This window comes from Octopus sinensis, linkage group LG8 (assembly GCF_006345805.1).
Source record: "Octopus sinensis linkage group LG8, ASM634580v1, whole genome shotgun sequence".
NCBI lineage: Eukaryota > Metazoa > Mollusca > Cephalopoda > Octopoda > Octopodidae > Octopus > Octopus sinensis.
Window position 1 is genome coordinate 88,392,964 of NC_043004.1, and position 19,521 is coordinate 88,412,484.

A 19,521-nucleotide genomic window follows, 5' to 3' on the forward strand; every position below is an offset into this window, starting at 1 on the left:
AAAAATTATCAACGACACCGCGAGGAATTTTATAGTTTTCGTCTCATTAAATTAAATATTTTTTATTGTTTTTGTATATCAATTTACAGTCATAAATCTTTCACATTCATAATTTCATCGACGATCTACATCCGTCTTTTAATCACCTGCTGTTAATTCCTTTATTTTTCATTTTTCATCTTTCTCTCTTCTTCTTAGGCTTCTTACTATATAGGTCATAGTACGATTTCTTTAGCAATTTATAAAAAGTTTTTTTTACATCTTGAAAATATTCGTTATATTTAGAATTAATTAATTAATATATTTTCAAGATGAATTATCACATTATATTTTTTGCGCGTATTTTGTTGTAATTTGTTTCAATATGATAATTATATATTAACACAAAACAAGCACTCAATTTTTAACAATAAATATCGCTTGTATGCTTTAATTTTACTAATACTCATTATTGGTGGGGTAGAATTGAACCCGGGGCCTGGGATTAATAAAACGGGTAATAACAATAAGGTGGGTAAATAATTGGATGAAGAAGAAATGAAGAAAAGAAAACATACTGAAGCTCAAGATAAATATAGAAGAAATAATTAGTTGACACATTAATTAGCATAATAGCATAGTCTGGGAAAAAGATGGATTACAAGGAAAAATACAAGCAAGAGAAATTATATTTCTAAGCTTATAAACCTGGAAAAGTACAGGACAACTTATTACATCGTGTAAAGTACAGAACAAGAAAATTTTTACTTAAAATTAAAAATAAAAAGGCTGTAGCTTCTATCTGTCATGTTTTTTTTCTTTCACATTCATCCTTATAATGTTTGTTTTTATTTGAAAAGTTCCAATCACTATAAACGGTGAGAGAACCTTTACGTGGTCGTTTGACCTGTTAGCAACAACAGTCAAATCTCTCTCAATTCACATCATATCGCCTGAAAAATATCGCCAAAAGAATAAAATCAAAATGGACACGTTGGTTATTATGTCCTGAGTCGGTTGCAAATAGGAAAATTATGTATTGATCACAGGTGGAATGTCTTTGTTCAAGACTGACCTACCTCTATCTCCACCAGTAATAACAAAAACAACGAAACTGAGCAACTGAAGATAAACTAGGCCAGTGGTTCCCAACCATTTTGGTATGTAGGCCAGATCTGAAACGGATCTTTTTAGGGGATTTTTTTTAGCACAAGTCAATTAGAGAAAAAATTATTGTATTAGCCCTGGAAGCTGCGGTTGTAAAACGCTGGTCTACGCAGTTGCACAACTTATAACAGAAAGAATGATTTAAATGAAGGAAAAAAAATTGTATAATGTTATCCTAGATATAAACAAAGATGGCATGGTCATGATTGGATTGATATTGAATATAGACCTGTTCGATTGAAGGCTGACCTAGTGTTGAACAACAAATGCAATAACATCAGCAAGAATGACAATACTAAATATAACGATAATGATATTGGTAATATCGATTTCAAATTTTGGCCCAAAGTCAGTAGTTTTGAGTGGGGGGAGTAAATCGGTTACATTAACCCCAGTGTTCAACTGGTACTTATTTTATCGATCCCGAAATGGATGAAAGACGAAGTTGACTACGGCGGAATTTGAAGTCAGAACGTAAGGACGGAAGAAATGCCGCTAAGCATTTTGTCCGGCGTACTCACGATTCTGCCGGCTCGCCGTCTTAATGATATTACTCTTACTCTTTACTCTTTTACTTGTTTAAGTCATTTGACTGCGGCCATGCTGGAGCACTGCCTTTAGTCGAGCAAATCAACCCCGGGACTTATTCTTTGTAAGCCTAGTACTTATTCTATCGATCTCTCTTGCCGACCGCTAAGTGACAGGGACATAAACACACCAGCATCGGTTGTCAAGCAATGCTAGGGGGTCAAACACAGACACACAAACACACACACACCCATACATATATACATATATACGACGGGCTTCTTTCAGTTTCCGTCTACCAAATACACTCACAAGGCTTTGGTCGGCCTGAGGCTATAGTAAAAGACACTTGTCCAAGGTGCTCCGCAGTGGGACTGAACCCGGAATCATGTGGTTGGTAAACAAGCTATGTACCACACAGCCACTCCTACGCCTATTGGTAATATCGATTTAAAAAATTGGCACAGGGCAGCAATTTCGGGGAAGGTGCCAAGTCAATTATATTGACTCTAGTGTCTAGTTGGCACTTATTTTATCGACCCCAAAATGGATGAAAGGTAAAGTCGACATCGGCGGAATTTGAACTCAGAACGCAAGGACGGTCGAAGTGCCGCTAACGATCCAGCCAGCTCGCCGTCTTAATTTTATTGGAAATATGAACAATAACACTAACAACAGAAGCAACAACAATAACTACAACAAATATAATGCTTAACAGCGGAAAAAGCCTTGTGTGTTATTGTAATTGTTGTTGTTGTTGTTGTTAATGCTGATGTCTGGGTAAGGGGGAGGACGAAGGTGACAATATGGTAGTAGTAACAGTAATAGTATAAATAGTGATGCTGTTAAGAATAACGTTGTTGCTGTTGTTGTTGTTGTTTTCATGACACTAATATCCTGTAGCCAACCGTGTATTATTGTTCAAAAACGGAATTAACAGCTATTTACTTTAGACCAGATGTGCTTTCATCTGTATGAAACTATAAGAATTATTTCGCGAAGTAATATTACTATCAAGTTTTCGTCGCCAACCAATGTCTGGCTTTTAACTCTTCACTTCCGGAGTACAATTTTCACTAAAGTGATGTTTTCAGAAGATTTTACTCTCCCACCTCTCTCTTTCTCTTTTTCTTTCTTTCTTTCTTCCTTTCTTTTCTTTCTTTCTTTCTTTCTTTCTTTCTTTCTTTCTTTCTCTCTCTCTCTCCCTCTCTCTCTCTCTCTCTCTCTCTCACTCATACCCTCTTAAGAAATTACAACGATATTACACAATTTTTCATTTCCCTTCTCTCATTCACGTCCCGTCTTTGAATACTTTCATTCTCTTTTGCATTATCGTTAACTCTCATTTTTCTTTCTTCATTCAAATTCGTTTTTCTCCTTCTTACAACACTATACCAATAATACTTCCCTTCTTTCCCTCTTTCATTCATTTCCTTCATTCATTCTAACAATCTCTTATTGTTTTCCTCACGATTTTAAGATTCACACCCATAATATACGTACCTTTTTTCCTTCTTTCAAATATGCTCCCATTTGTTTTTTAAAATATGAATACTATTTATATTTCGCAATCTTATTCTTGTATTTCATAATCTTATTATTATATTCATTCATTCCATCATTCTTTATTTAAAGTTCTTTATTTCTTGACTTTCAACACTTCTTTTTTTTTTCTCTATCACTCATTGGTTTTTAGTTCTAATTTACTTCGATCTACTCAGCCACTCTCCCCACCAACTCTTTCCATCTCTATGTCTTCCATTTGCTAATTTTGTGTATTTTTTTCATATGACACCATTTGTCTGTCTACCTGTCTGCTTCATCGATGATTTCTTTTTTTATCTTCAACCAATACACTTAAGACAACGTTCTTCATTTGAAACAGTGGCTTTTTCATGTTTTCGAGACATCGACATTTTACGATGTAATACCAACTATCAAATTCGCTTCAACACCACCCCATCACCTCCTCCGCCGCCACCACCACCACTTCTTCCTCCACCACCACCACCACCACCACCACTACCACCACGATTATCTTGAACACCAACGGTGTGATCACTGCCACGTTTAGCAAGTCTCCCACCAGTCCACGAGCCATTGTGTAACCATTTATGCCACATTACGTAAAGAGCTGCAATATATATATATATAATATATATATATATATATATATATATATAATAATATGTTACAATTACTCAATAGTCAAGATAAAACTCTGAGTTTCAGATGCCGAAGTGGAAATCCACAACACCATCTCTTCTGTTATCTGGCCATCTGAAAAAACGCTATGAAAAAATACCGTTATTTTCATAGCGTTTTTTCAGATGGCCAGATAACCGAAGAGATGGTGTTGTGGATTTCCACTTCGGCATCTGAAACTCAGAGTTTTATCTTGACTATTGAGTAATTGTAACATAATATTGTATAGATAAATTTCCTCTATTTCCATAATATTGAGGTCTCTTTCTTTCTTTTGTTATCTTACCGTTTTTACCAATATATATATATATATATATACACTAACTGAGAGAGAAGGAGAGAGAGAGAGAAAGTGAGAGAGAGAGAGACTGACAGAGTGAAACATATACGACAGTCTTTTTCAGTTTCCTTTCACCAAGTCCACAAACAATGCTTTGGTCAGCCCAAGGCTATGTTTGAAGACACTTGTCCAAGGTTCCATGCAGAGGAGGGGGAGAACTCATCTCATACCTGGAACATTGTTGATCTGGGTAACCACAGGATAGTCAGCATTGGGAACAACAATAATTATACTTTCTACTATAGTTACAAGGTTCGAATTTTGAGGAGGGAACTAGCCGTTTACATCAATCCCACAACTCAATGGGTACTTTATTTTATCGACCTCGAAGGTGTAAAAAGCAAAGTCAGCCTCCGCGGGACTTGAACTTTCAAGTAAAATCCGAAGAAACTCCGCTAAGCGTTTCGTCCGGTATGCTAACGATTCTACCACAACTACACAAATGGAGTATATTGGCATTGTTAACAACTTTTTGTCACCATAAGAAAGCAGTGTGTTGCTATTATGATTTCGAAAAATTGCTATCAGTCTTACAATCTTAACAATAGTTTCGTTTCTGTGTCACTTGCTCTCTGCCATATTATTTTCTTCTCATTTTGAATGCGCCGATTGTATCAACTTTTGCAGAACAATTATGTCCAAATTTCATTGTCTGCTAAGTTGATATATATCTATATATATATATATATATATATATATATCTATATCTATATATATATATATATATATATATCTATATATCTATATCTATATATATATAATGAGATAGATAGACAGTCTATAGGAATAAACACACGCACGCATATTGCAGTCAAACACTATGAGGCAAACACACACACACGCACACATATATATATGTGTGTGTGTATGAATAGTCTTTTCTATTCTTGCCACAAGGCCCGAAATTTTTGGGGAAGGGGCCAGTCAATTACATCGACCCCAGTACACAATTTATCACCCCATCCCACCGAAAGGATGAAAGGCAAAGTTGACCTCGACGGAATTTGAACTCAAAACATAAGGACAGACGAAATATCTATTTCTTTACTACCCACAAGGGGCTAAACATAGAGTGGACAAACAAGGACAGACAAACGGATTAAGTCGATTACATCGACCCCAGTACGTAACTGGTACTTAATTTATCGATCCCGAACGGATGAAAGGCAAAGTCGTCCTCGGCGGAGTTTGAACTCAGAACGTAGCGGCAGACGAAATAACCGCTAAGCATTCCGCCCGGCGTGCTGACGTTTCTCATTTCTTTACTGCCCACTAGAGACTAAACATAGAGGAAACGAACAATGATAGACAAACGGATTAAGTCGATTATATTGACCTCAATGTATGCATTTGTACTTATTTAATTGACCCCAAAAGGATGAAAGGCAAAGTCGATCTCGGCGGTATTCGAACTGAGAACGTAGCGGGAGATGAAATACTGCTAAACATTTCGACCAGCGTGCTAACGTTTCTGCCAGCTCGTCGCCTTCATATATGCATGTATATTAACATGCATATGAATGAACATAATGCATATAAACAATTTCCTAAATTACACGTAGCAATACAACTGTACATATTTATACATATATGCAGACGTACATACTTACCTATATAGGTATGTAATTTATGCACGTATAAATATGTAAGTTGGCGAGTTGACGCTTGTTGCTATTTATATGTATGGGTATGTGTGTTTGGGTGTGTGTGTATGTTTGTGCGTGTGCATGCGTATCTGTGTGCGTTTGTGTACATATATACATGCAAATATGTGTAAGCATATATACGTGTTCGTAAAAAATGTATATCTATCTTAATCTAAATAGATGCAAATATATTCTCAAGCATAGAAACACACACACACACACATATATATATAAATATAAATATAAATATGAATATGAATATAAATATATATATATATATATATATATATATACTCTTTTATTTGTTTTAGTTATTTGACTGCGGTCATGCTGTAGCATCTCCTTTAGTCGAACAAATCGACCCCAGGACTTATCCATTGTAAGCCTACTAATTATTCTATTGGTCATTTTTTGCCGAACCGCTAAGTTACGGGGACGTAAACACACCTACAACGGTTGTCAAGCTATAGTGGAGGACAAACACAGATACACAAATACATGCATATATATATATATATATATATATATATATATACGACAAGCTTCTTTTCAGTTTCCGTTTATCAAATACACTCACGAGGCTTTGGTACGCCCGAGGCTATAGTAGAAGACACTTACCCAAGGTGCCTCGCAGTGGGACTGAACTAGGAACCATGTGGTATGTGGTTGGGAAACAAGCTTCTTACCCCACAGCCACTCCTGCACCTCTCTCTCTCTCTCTATATATATATATATAATACATGCATTTATATTATCGCATATATATGTAATTTAATGTACACCGTATTAAAATAAGAGCGACCAATAGCTTCTAGCCATTGAGACACATGGTTAAGTAGATTTTCTACAACATGCCTTGTGTCTCAATAGCAAGAAACTGTTCGTAGGTCTTATTCTAATAGAGTGTACATTAAATGATACTTATCTCCCACTGGATGAAGTCATCTTTTGTTGATCTTACTTGAGCGAAGCAGTAAATTATATATATATATATATATATATATATATATATATATATATATATATATATATATACACATATATATATATATATACGTGTGTTTATGTGTGTGTATAAGAATAATTGTGCATTACAGAACACTTGTGCATGTTCATGATTGAATATGTTCATATCCTCCTTGTGTATTTGCGCGTATATATACATACATACATACATACACACACACACCACACACACTCACACACACACACACACACATATATATATATATATATATAAGTTCACCAGTTTATGATAAAAGGATTATGTAATTCCTAGAAATTATTGACGATGATTATCGAATTTCATGAAGAGGATATATATTATTGCCTAAATGCTAGTTAATAACCCCTTTCGACAGGGAAAAAAATGCGAAAATGTAAGGATGTTGCAATAACGTAATAAAAACGTGTCCTTCGCTAAGTATCGATTTACCATCGAGTGTAAGCATTTTAACTGGAAATATATGATGACAACACAAACGCTACTGGTATGCTACGGAATATAATATTTCTGTTAAATAACTGAATTATATTCTTCATTTTTGGCTATTTTGAGAATTGCTAGATCTGAAGTTCGTGAATGATGTAGTTTCTTGGATAGATTTCCGAGGGAATAAACATCTGCCTTTCTGTTGAGCCTGTTCAAAGCGAAGTGTAATACTATTTTCCGCGTTCCTAATTTGTGAGTAGAGTGAGCATATAATCTAGTAAAGTAATTATTTTAGAAAAGTAACTCTCTTAGGTGATCGTAAACTGACGTAGTTGCTAAAAGCTTGATACAAAGCCAACAGGTACATCCACAGGTATAGCATTTAAAAAAAATTTTACGTACACATAAGTGTGTGCATATGTGTGTTTATGAGATTGTGGGGCAGATGGGGAGCGGTACCACGAATGGTTAAGAAGTTTACTTCGTAACTACGAGGTCTTAGGTTCAATCCCACCGAGTAGCCTCGTTCGCAAATATTATTTTGTATATTCTCGTTTCGACAAATACCTTGGGGCTGAAATTTAGTTGATGGAAACGGTAAAGAAATCCATCGCATGGATTATACCTGTAATTCAAGCGTACAGTCATGTAGCACATTACTTCACGCTGATCTGCAGGAGAATGCTCAAATTGTGCCCCCGTCGTATATATATATATATATGTTTGCGTGTCTGTGTTTGTCCCTCCAACATCGCTTGACAACCGATGCTGGTGTGTTTACGTCCCCGTAACTTAGCGGTTCGGCAAGATAGACCGATAGAATAAGTACTATGCTTACAAAGAATAAGTCCTAGGGTCGATTTGCTAGACTAAAGGCGGTGCTCTAGCATGGCCGCAGTCAAATGACTGAAACAAATTAAAGAATAAAAGAATACATACTCCATTCAAAAGAAATATTTCAGTCTCCCGAGATAGCTCACATCAAGGCATAGTTTTTCTTTCATAGTTTCATCATCATCATCATCATCATCATCATCATCATCATCATCATCATTATTGTTATTATTATTATTGAGAGAGCAGTGCATGCCATCAAAGTGACACTGGGGTAAAATATACGAAGCCCAGTATACCCATCATGACTACCCGTCTGATAAGGATACACCAGGCACATGCATCACAACCATATGTGCGCGACATGGTGATCTCATATCAAGATAAACAGCACATGACCTTGCAGGTGGGGCCCAGTTAGAATTTTCTTCTGGTCGAGTAGCCCATCCCGCTCAAAAGGTCCCTGAATAAGGCTTGTTTAAGGATGTTGAACGAAACACTCCTTTCCAAAGGTGAATTATTCAAACCCCAAAGAATCCCTCTCAACACACGGCTATGATGCTCCCCCACTACTGCTCGTGATCAGAGATGCACATATCGTCTGCCACTAAAAGACATGCTCAACTGGTTATGGTCAAACAACTGACAAGCAAGTCTGTGGTACTGAGCAGAATATTTGCTGTGACCCATCTTTTATACCAAGACAAAACAATGTACATGATAACACTTGCAATCAGTTAAGATCAGAAGCCATGAGAGCCACTGCCTGGTACTGCATCAGGGCATATTATTATATTATTATTATTATTATTATTATTATTATTATTATTATTATTATTATTATTATTATTATTATTGAGTGAGAGAGAAGTGCATGCCATCAAAGTGACACTGGGTTAAAATATTATAGCTAGTTAAGACGTATAACGTATTTATGACACTATCCAATATCGTGATAATATTGTACTGTCTGTCAAGTGAAACAAGCACCCCTGACAGATAGTACTTTACGCAGTACGCGTGCAGTTCCACGTAATGCCGATTTTTGCAATACACCTAGATTGTCGGGTACTTCTAAACTTTCCAGATGTTTGTTCAGGTTGGATGGTATTGTACTCAATGCTCCAGTGACAAGAGGGACAACCTTTATTTTTGGCTCTTGTAGTTGCTACATCTCAATTCTCAGGTCTCCAATATTTTTTCTTTCTTTCATATGTTGATCTCCTGGCACTGCCACCTCGATTATTAGGCACACTTGTTTGTCCCACCTGCTCCTCCTCCTGCTCCTCCCCCTCCTGCTCCTTCTCCTCCTCCTCCTCCTCTTCCTCCTCCCCTTCCACATCTTCCCACCTCCCCCTCCTCATTATTATTATTATTATTATTATTATTATTATTATTATTATTATTATGATTATTATTATTATTATTAATAGCTCAAAATAAAATAATAATAGCTTGGAGTAAAGATGCCTACCACCACTTTTCAATTTGTAACGATACGGGAATTTAAAAAAAAAACTTTTAAGCTGGCTTTCGAAACGGTCCTTCCTAGTCCCCCTTTAAAATTGGCCTGAAGCCATCGTTCATAAACCACCAAGAATGAGAATCTGTGTAGAAACAGTGCACGAATTTGAAATTGATATTTTAAAAATGCAGAAACTAAAATGCAGAAACTAAAGTGAAGGGACTATAAGTTATTTTTATTCACTGCATGCATTGCAAGAACATTCTTGATAAATGTGGATTATGGCTATCGGCGAAGTATAACATCTCTCAGCATGAGTGGACATTTGGCCTGATGAAAATCAAATTTCATTATAATGGTGGAAAAAAATTCATGTGGTTACGTAAAGGGAACAGCGAGTAGTCGCTTTTTGGCAAGATCTTTTAATATAATATTCCAAATCAATAATAATGTAGATCCATATTCCATAGTTTCTCTTAATTTGAGCTTCTCAAACCACCTACACATACATACTATGTACGAACGAATCTATGCATGTATGCATGATGATGTATGTATGTATGTATGTAGTATGTATGTATGTATCTATATATATTATATATATATTTATATAATATTATATATTATATAAGAAATATAAATATATATATATAAATAGATATAGATATAAATATATATAATATATATATATAATATATAATATAGATATATATAATATATATATATAAATATAATATATATATATATATAAAGATATATATAATATATATATATATGTTATATAAAATATATATATATATAATAAATATATATATAATATATATAGATATATAAGAAAAATATATATATGATATATATATATATAGAAATATATATATATATCTTATATATATCTATATATAAATCTTATATATATATATATATATATATTATATAATATATTATATATATATATAATATATAAAATATATATAAGATATATATATAAAATATAGTATAATATATATAATATATATATATATAGATATATAGAAATATATATATATATATATATAGAAATATATATATTATATTATATATAGAAATATATATATATATATATAATATATAATATAGATATATATATATATATATTATATATATATATATATATATATACATACTATACATATATATATATATATATTATATATATTATATAGATATATATATATACCGTCTCTGATGAAGGAATATACAAAATATGTCGGAAACAGCTGTAAGACTTTCTTTAAAATGTTCTGAAAATATTTACAGCGTTCGATTTTTATTATTCTGTAATATTATATATATATATATATATATATATCGATGTAAAAAGTTGGATAACTGCTAACACACGAAATTCTAGTCCCTTCAGTCACTCAGCTGCTTCTGCTAAATATTAATAACGAATATACATACATACATACATACATACATACATACATACATTACATACATACATATATATATATATATATATATATATATAATTAGGATGCGCTCTCTTCTATCTGTACTATCTCTTCTTTGTCTATCTCTCTCCCTCTCTTGTTCGTCATCCTTTCTGGTTTTCTCTCCCACCCTTCCCTATTCTTCTCCTCTCCCCTTCACCGTTTCCTCTCTCTCACTCTTATACTGTCTCCTCTCATAAGCAAGTCTTCCTAGCGTTCATAAAAAAATCTTCTATCGTCTTGGCTTAACAGCCATCACCTTTTGTTTTTACTGTTTTGTTCTCACTGCTCTGCTTTTGTTATCACTTTCGCCCTCCGCAAAAAGTCACAAATTTTATTTAATTTGCTTTGCGGGAAGGACTGTTTCAACGAAGTCGCGTATTGTCCTTGCCTTCATAACGCGGAGTAGTTGAAAGAGGGAGAACTGAAAACGGGGAATATTCTTTATGTTGCATGGTTCTCTATTTGTTTTTTTCGTTGTTCGAAAAAAAAGTTCGTTTCTATGTTTTTGTTTTTATATATATTCGTTTCTCGTTGTGTTCAATGTTTTTTTGATGTCCTGTAGGTATGTACGCATGTAGGTATGTACGTATAAGTAAGTATATATGCAAATATCAACAAACATATGCAGGCACATATATATTTATATCTATATTTCAATGCATTTTTGGGGATAATGTTCTCAATGTGTCATTGTATTTTCTAGTCTCCTTTTTTTTTAATTTCTCTGATAAACTCATTTTTTCTTTGTCCATTAAATTGTTTAGAAGAATTTTTAGAAATCCAACTCGATAAATATTTTCAATGATTGAACTTATAATTTAAGATCTATTTACTTTTAGCAAACAATTTTTTTTTGTCTGTGGCTATCAACATATATTTATGTGTATATAATACAAACATACCCACACATATATATATATATTATATATATATATAATATATATATATATTCTTTTACTCTTTTATTCTTTTACTTGTTTCAGTCATTTGACTGCGGCCATGCCGGAGCACCTCCTTTAGTCGAGCAAATCGACCCCGGGACTTATTCTTTGTAAGCCCAGTACTTAATCTATCGGTCTCCCTTGCTGAACCGCTAAGTGACGGGGACGTAAACACACCAGCATCGGTTGTCAAGCAATGCCAGGGGGACAAACACAGACACACAAACCCCCCCCCCCACACACATATACACATATATACATATATACGACAGGCTTCTTTCAGTTTCCGTCTACCAAATCCACTCACAAGGCATTGGTCGGCCCGCGGCTATAGCAGAAGACACTTGCCCAAGATGCCACGCAGTGGGACTGAACCCGGAACCATGTGGTTGGTTAGCAAGCTACTTACCACACAGCCGTATGTGTCTGTATGAATGTATATACCTATATACACATATAAATATACAATGAGTGGGTGTATATATGTGTGTGTGAAGGCGCATGGCTCAGTGGTTAGAGCGTCGAGCTTGCGATCGTGAGGTTGTGAGTTCGATTCCCGGATCGGGCTGCATGTTGTGTTCTTGAGTAAGATACTTTATTTCACGTTGCAACCAGTTACCTTAGCTGTAGAAATGAGTTGCGACATCACTGGTGCCAAGCCGTTTTGGCCTTTGCCTTTCCCTTGGATAACATGAGTGGTGTGGAGAGGGGAGGCTTGTATGCATGAGTGACTGATGGCCTTCCATAAAAACCTTGCCCGGACTTGTGCCTCGGAGGGTAACTTTCTAGGTGCAATCCTATGGTCATTCATGATCGAAGGGGGTCTCCTCCAATATATATACATACATGTATGTACGTGAATGTGTATGTACCTACGGTGTGTTTCTCGTGTTTGCTATTCAGGCTACCAGACAAAAGGCTGATGGGTCGCCTTGTGTCAACGACATTGTATAATGCGACAATCTATGAAAATATAAAAGGTTAAAAAATAAGAGTAACCGTATCTTGTTCTTTATATTTGGAAGTAATTATCTTTCATTTATACTTCTGTACCCGGATTAGGATTTAATTATGAAATATTTTGTTATGTCGTTGTGTTAAGTCGAAAAACTGCGAAGTGTTTCATTTGGAGAGTAAGGTATTCTAACTTATCCTACATTTGTCTTGCGAATTATTTGAATTCATACACTTCTCTAACATCCATGTTCTTTATAGAATAAAAGATTAAATATTTTCACAGCTTTGTTATAGAATAAAGAGGTTTTTTATATTTATTATAATCTGCTAAATAAGAAAGTAGGTGGTATTATTTTCAAAATGCGTGAATTCCAGTAAAAGATCTAAGTGTCAGATAGCGTTTTTACACCTGGTGAGAGAGTAACTCTACTATCCAATTACAAATACCCGTCAAACGAAATTCCGTACAATTACAAAACAATCCGGTTTTATTCGCATGGTTAGAGCAAAAACGAAGCAATGTTTGATGACGCATGTCAATATCGCCATAGACTGCAGTTGACCATGGAACCAGGTGATTAGGAAGCGAATTTCTTAATACAACACTCCTAGTTAATATGGAAAATGTCATCGCTGGTTTCGAGTTTTGGCACAATGCCAGCAATTTAGGAGCTAGGGTTAGTAAATTACACCAACCCCAGTACTCAATCGGCAGTGATTTCATCAACCTCGAATGGATGAAAGACAAAGGTGACCTCAATGGTATTTGGAATCAGACCATAAAGAGCTGGAAGAATGTCTTCAACCATTTTGTCCGATGCACTAATGATTCTACCAGCTTGCCATCTTAGGAGCTGTTACTAATAATATTTCCAAGGCAGATGCATTTTCGGAATCAGTAGAGTATCGCCCAAAATTTATTTATTTGCGTCCCGTTATATTCTTAGTTCTAATATCGCTGGTATCGTGTATGACTTTCATTGTTCAGGGGTTGATAGACTGAAGAAACCTATCAAGTACTTGAGACAATACAGTCGAGCATTACCTTTATTATAGCCCTAATAAAAATACGTATGGTTTTGCCTTTTGCCCTTGGACCCTTAACCACTTACCGAGTCTAAGAGATGCTACATTGGTTCATTGGTATAGGGCGTGTTTACGACATATTCACTGAGGAGGAGTTCATTCCTGTGCATGTCTGCACACAGTCGATTTTTTCCTGAGAGAAAGAAAAAGTGGGAAATTTAGAAAAATTAACCCCATCAATTACTGGACTTGTACATTATATGTCGAATCCGAAAAGATAAACAGCAATGTTGAATACGGCAAGATTTGAACTCACACGTATGTGTTAGCAGATACGTATGTGGTTAGCAGATACGTTAATGCTTCTTTCTGCCAATATCATTGCTTGGTTGTGTGCCTTGAAAGGATTTGTAAAATTTCGTGTATTATGCATTTCTGACATAATTTCCTTTGTTAGAGAATGTGATGTAACGGTGTTCATAAAACGGACGAATGGTATTTCTTCAGGTATTTTTGATTTTGTATGTAATTGGATTTTTTGCCTACCTACATTTTCTGTCTCGCGAGTCAAAATAGAAGCTTTAGCGCTATCCTCGATCTGTAGAAAATACTCATCAAATTTCTCTTAAATCACACCCGCCCACCATCTTCAAAATGGACTGACATATATACGACTTAGTGGCTAATAAAATACACATTTTTCCATCAGTTGTTTTGTGTGGATATTTCAGAATTAGATGTATTAAAGTGAAAATAACTGCGTTGGAATAAGGATGCAAATACATTGGTTGCTAACTCAGTAACTTAACAAGATGCGAATAAATAACGAAAATAATATGTAGATAAAGAAAATCAATCAAAAATTTGCGTGGAAGCTCAGAACAGAAATGGATTTCTCCGAGTACATTACTCAATTTCGAAGAGTTACCAAACATAAGATCTTAAAGATAGATATCTAACAGTTTATCCACCTAAATTCACAGTTCTAATAAGAAAGGTTCCATGTCGGTGTTGTACAGTAATTTTAGGAAAAGTGTTCTAAAAGCCGTTACGTAAAAGTCGATGACTGCGTAGATGTTCCAATATGAACACTATGTAGAACAGTTTGAATACATACACACATACATGTATGTATGTATGTGCATATATATGTGTATATATATATAATGCACACAAGCAGTCATACACAACATTCAATATATATATATATATATATATATATATATATACATATATCAAATGTATCATATATCACATATACAATATATATATATATATGTATATTATATATATATATATAACTATATATAATATATATATATATATGTATGTATGTATGTATGTATGTATGTATGTTTATGTGTATTTGTATGTATCTGTGTATATACATATGTGTGTGTATGTATGTAGGAATCTTTGCGCAAACACTCACACACACGCGCGCACACACACATTCACACGTACTTGTACGTATCAAATCGATACTTAGATGTGAAAACAATGTTATGCTTTCAGAAATTACCACTATTTACAAGGAAACTTTACTTCCTTATCTGGTGGTTTTTGGGTTAGAAACGGTAATTGAAGAATTTGATACAACTCCTTCTACAAGCCTTCATATTCAATTCCTTCTGAACTAGATAAGCAATTATCTAAATTATTGACTCTATAACCGTAAACTTAGAAATTATGTACTGAAACAAACCAATCGTGTAAGTGGTTATATCTCCATTCTAACACGATAAAAATAATCGATATCTCTCTCTGTATCTCCCCAGATACACACTCACACATGCACGCATAATATATGTGTATATATGTATATATATGCATATACATATAGGTTTTTGCGCATATATATATATGCATATACATATGTTTACAAATATACATGGCCGCGAGCATCCACAAATCCACACTCGCATTAATATATAAATTACACACACACACACACACACACCACACACACACACACACATATATATATATATATATATAGGAGCACTCCGTTGGTTACGTCGATAGGGTCCCAGCTGATAAGATCAACGGAACAGCTTGCTCGTGAAATTAACGCGCAAGTGACTGAGCAATCCACAGACACGCGTACCCCTAACGTAGTTCTCAGGGAGATTCAGCGTGACACAGAAATACAGGTACGACTCATTTTTGCCAGCTCAGTGGACTGAATCAACGTGAAACAAAGTGTCTTGTTCAAGGACACAACGCGTCGCCGGGAATTGAGCTCACGACCTTATATTCACGAGCCGAATGCCCTAACCACTAAGTCACGTATATAAGCCACATATATAAACATACTCAACATATGTGCTTTGCTCGTTTACCGGTTCCAGGAGACGACTCCCTTATAGTAATGGGTGTTAAGACACTTGAAAGTCATGGAAAGGCAAGGCAACACGCTCCCAGTCCAATCCAGGAGTGATTGATACCGATGTTTCGCCATATTCTGTGGCTAATCAACATCACATACCTGAATAGACCCAGGGACGAACTGAATCGCCAGTCTATCTCCATGCCCATACATACATTTACATATATTTATGTACTCTTTTACTCTTTTACTTGTTTCAGTCATTTGACTATGGCCATGCTGGTGCACCGCTTTTAGTCGAGCAAATCGACCCCAGGACTTATTCTTTGTAAGCCTAGTACTTATTCTATCGGTCTCTTTTGCCGAACCGCTAGGTTACAGGGACGTAAACACACTAGCATCGATTGTCAAACGATGTTGGGGGGACAAACACAGACACATAAACATGCACACACACACAGACACACACACACACACACACACACACATACATACATATAAATGACGGGCGTCTTTCAGTTTCCGCCTACCTAATCCACTCACAAGGCTTTGGTCGGCCCGAGGCTATAGCAGAAGACACTTGCTCAAGGTGCCCAAGTGGGACTGAACTCGGAACCATGTGGTTGGTAAGCGGGCTACTTACCACACAGCCACTCCTCCACGTATGTGTATTATGCTGGATAACGTATTCAAGACATGTTTCCGTAAGAAAATAAATATTTAATGGTGAAAATAAAAATCTGATGTGTCGCTTACGAATGGAGAAAGGCTGACTACATGCCTGCCCGACAAGGCTTCGTTTGAAACCAAACGTCCACAGCAACAATAACAACAGCAACAACAACAACAACAACAGCAAGTGGAGGCGCAATGGCCCAGTGGTTAAAGCAGCGGACTCCCGGTCGTATGAACGCGGTTTCGATTTCCAAACCGGGCATTCTGAGTGTTTATTGAGCAAAAACACCTAAGCTCCACGAGGCTCCGGCGAGGAGTGGGGGTTGAACCCTGCTGTACTCTTTCACCACAACTTTCTCTCACTCTTTCTTCCTACTTCTGCCACAAAGCAGAGGAACCATAGTGTAATCCACTATGGTGTGGTAAACTTTCAGACCCTAGTCTAGATTGCGAATCCTCTGTACCCAAGGATGGTTCAGCTCTCCACACATTAAAGGCCACCGTTTACGGAATGAGGATAACAACGTAACTTTCGCGCCCGTCTATCGGGTGTGGTGGGTGGATCTTCAAGTTGCCACACACATTCTTAGTAGCTTAGAGTAGGCTCGAATTTGAGAATATTCTTTGTGGCTAATGATCGGAAGAAGAAGAAGAAGAAGAAGAAGAAGAAGAAGAAGAAGAAGAAGACAACAACAGCAATGATGATAACGATAACTATTGGTAGATATATCGTTCATATCCCTCAAAACGCTGGATTGCCACGACTGATAGTTTTGGACAATCAGCTCAACAACAACAACAATAACAGCAACAACAACACCGACCAACAACAACAACAACAGGGACAATAACAACCATAACAACAACATTGACAGTAAGATGTATGTAGAAAGACATTTCCATAGACACCAATATTAAATGAGATAGAGTGGGTGTGCTTTTGTTTGCGTTTTCTAAATCGAATTTTCCAACGAAGTTTTACACATTTTAACTGTTAGAAAAAGAAGAAAAGGAAAAAAAAACAAAACAAAATTTTTTTTTCTTTAAATCTCCGAGAACTTTTCTTCGCGTAAATATTGACCTTAGATAAATTAAACATGTTTATCGAAGTTTTCGTTTTAATTTCAAGAAAACAAAAAAATAATTGAACTTTATTTTACATATATAGCCCCAAGTTATAAAACACAGAGAAATCCTTATAAAAATTCAGATGAAATCCAACATTGGTTTTCTTGTTGAACCTTTTAGCGCACGAATTTCTTTTAAAGCCTCCGCAAAAATCTTTTCCCTATAACAATAGTTACTTTTACATCTTTATTTGAATGATCTATTTTCACTGCTTATAAAAATTTGTTTGTTTCTGTTTCTTTCATATTGCCAGCTTCAAGAGATTTTCTGCAAAGAACAAAATAATACTCTCAGGTATTTCATATTCTTTTTTTTTTTCCCCTTATCAAACAATAACACTGCATAAACTGGATTGAACGATTACTTCAAGAGGAGTGTTGTTTCTTCTTCTTCTTCTTCTTCTTCTTCTTCTTCTTCTTCTTCTTCTTCTTCTTCTTCTTCTTCTTCTTCTTCTCTTCTTCTTCTTCTTCATAATCATCATCGTCGTCATCGTCGTCGTCGTCGTCATCATCATCATCATCATCATCATCATCATCATCATCATTTCTTCCTACCCTTCCTCTTCTTTTCTTCTTTCATCATGCACACACATGCGCATTATATGCATGTGTGCGTGTGCGTATGCATCTCAGTACTTAATACATACATACATATATATATATATATATTATATATATATATATATATATATACAGATCGCCATGTTGATTCGCTAGCTTCTGCACGCATTTTTTTCTCTCCGTTTCTCTCTTGTTTTTTTTCTGTGTATCTTTCTGTTGAAGAGCGTAGGCTCGAAACGTAAAAGACTTGTTTTATTTATATTCCTGAGCGCCATACTAATACAATTGTTTGTTTATATTCCACCTGCCTTCGTCTTTTGTTTATTTTCATAAAGCTTCCCGTTATATATATATATATATATTTTCTTATTACATTTTATCGACAAAAAGAATTACCAAAAATGATTCAAGAGACGAGAGCTTCGTGTATGGCATTCGTGCAGTGCCCCAAACACCCCCCCCACACTTTTGTAACGTTTAAAGATAATCAAACTCATTATATAATCATATATTTGTTCATCGAAGACCGTACCTAAATATTTACATACATATTTGCATACATTAATACACACACACACATGCAAACAAACACACGGACATATGCACACCCACATACTGACACACACTCACACATATATTTATATATATATATATATTATATATTATATATTATATGTATATATATGCTAAAATGGTACAGTGGATAACAAACGTCTTTACAGTAAAAAATTAGAAGCAACAAAAATCGGGCGCAGATATGCTCAAATCCTCATAATAGTCGGACAAGTATCATCACAATTTCGACAGCTATGATATCTTATTCATCTGGTG

At 35.2% G+C, this 19,521-nt stretch overlaps 1 protein-coding gene across 1 annotated transcript in view; it reads left to right on the top strand.

Moving 5' to 3' along the window:
- LOC115214976 (gamma-aminobutyric acid receptor alpha-like) overlaps positions 1 to 19,521 on the top strand; it is a 679,148-nt gene that overhangs the window by 135,844 nt on the left and 523,783 nt on the right. Inside the window, exon 2 of the mRNA XM_029784076.2 lies at positions 18,384 to 18,424. The gene's annotated coding sequence lies outside the window, so the exon portion shown is untranslated. The remainder of the gene's footprint in view (positions 1 to 18,383; positions 18,425 to 19,521) is intronic.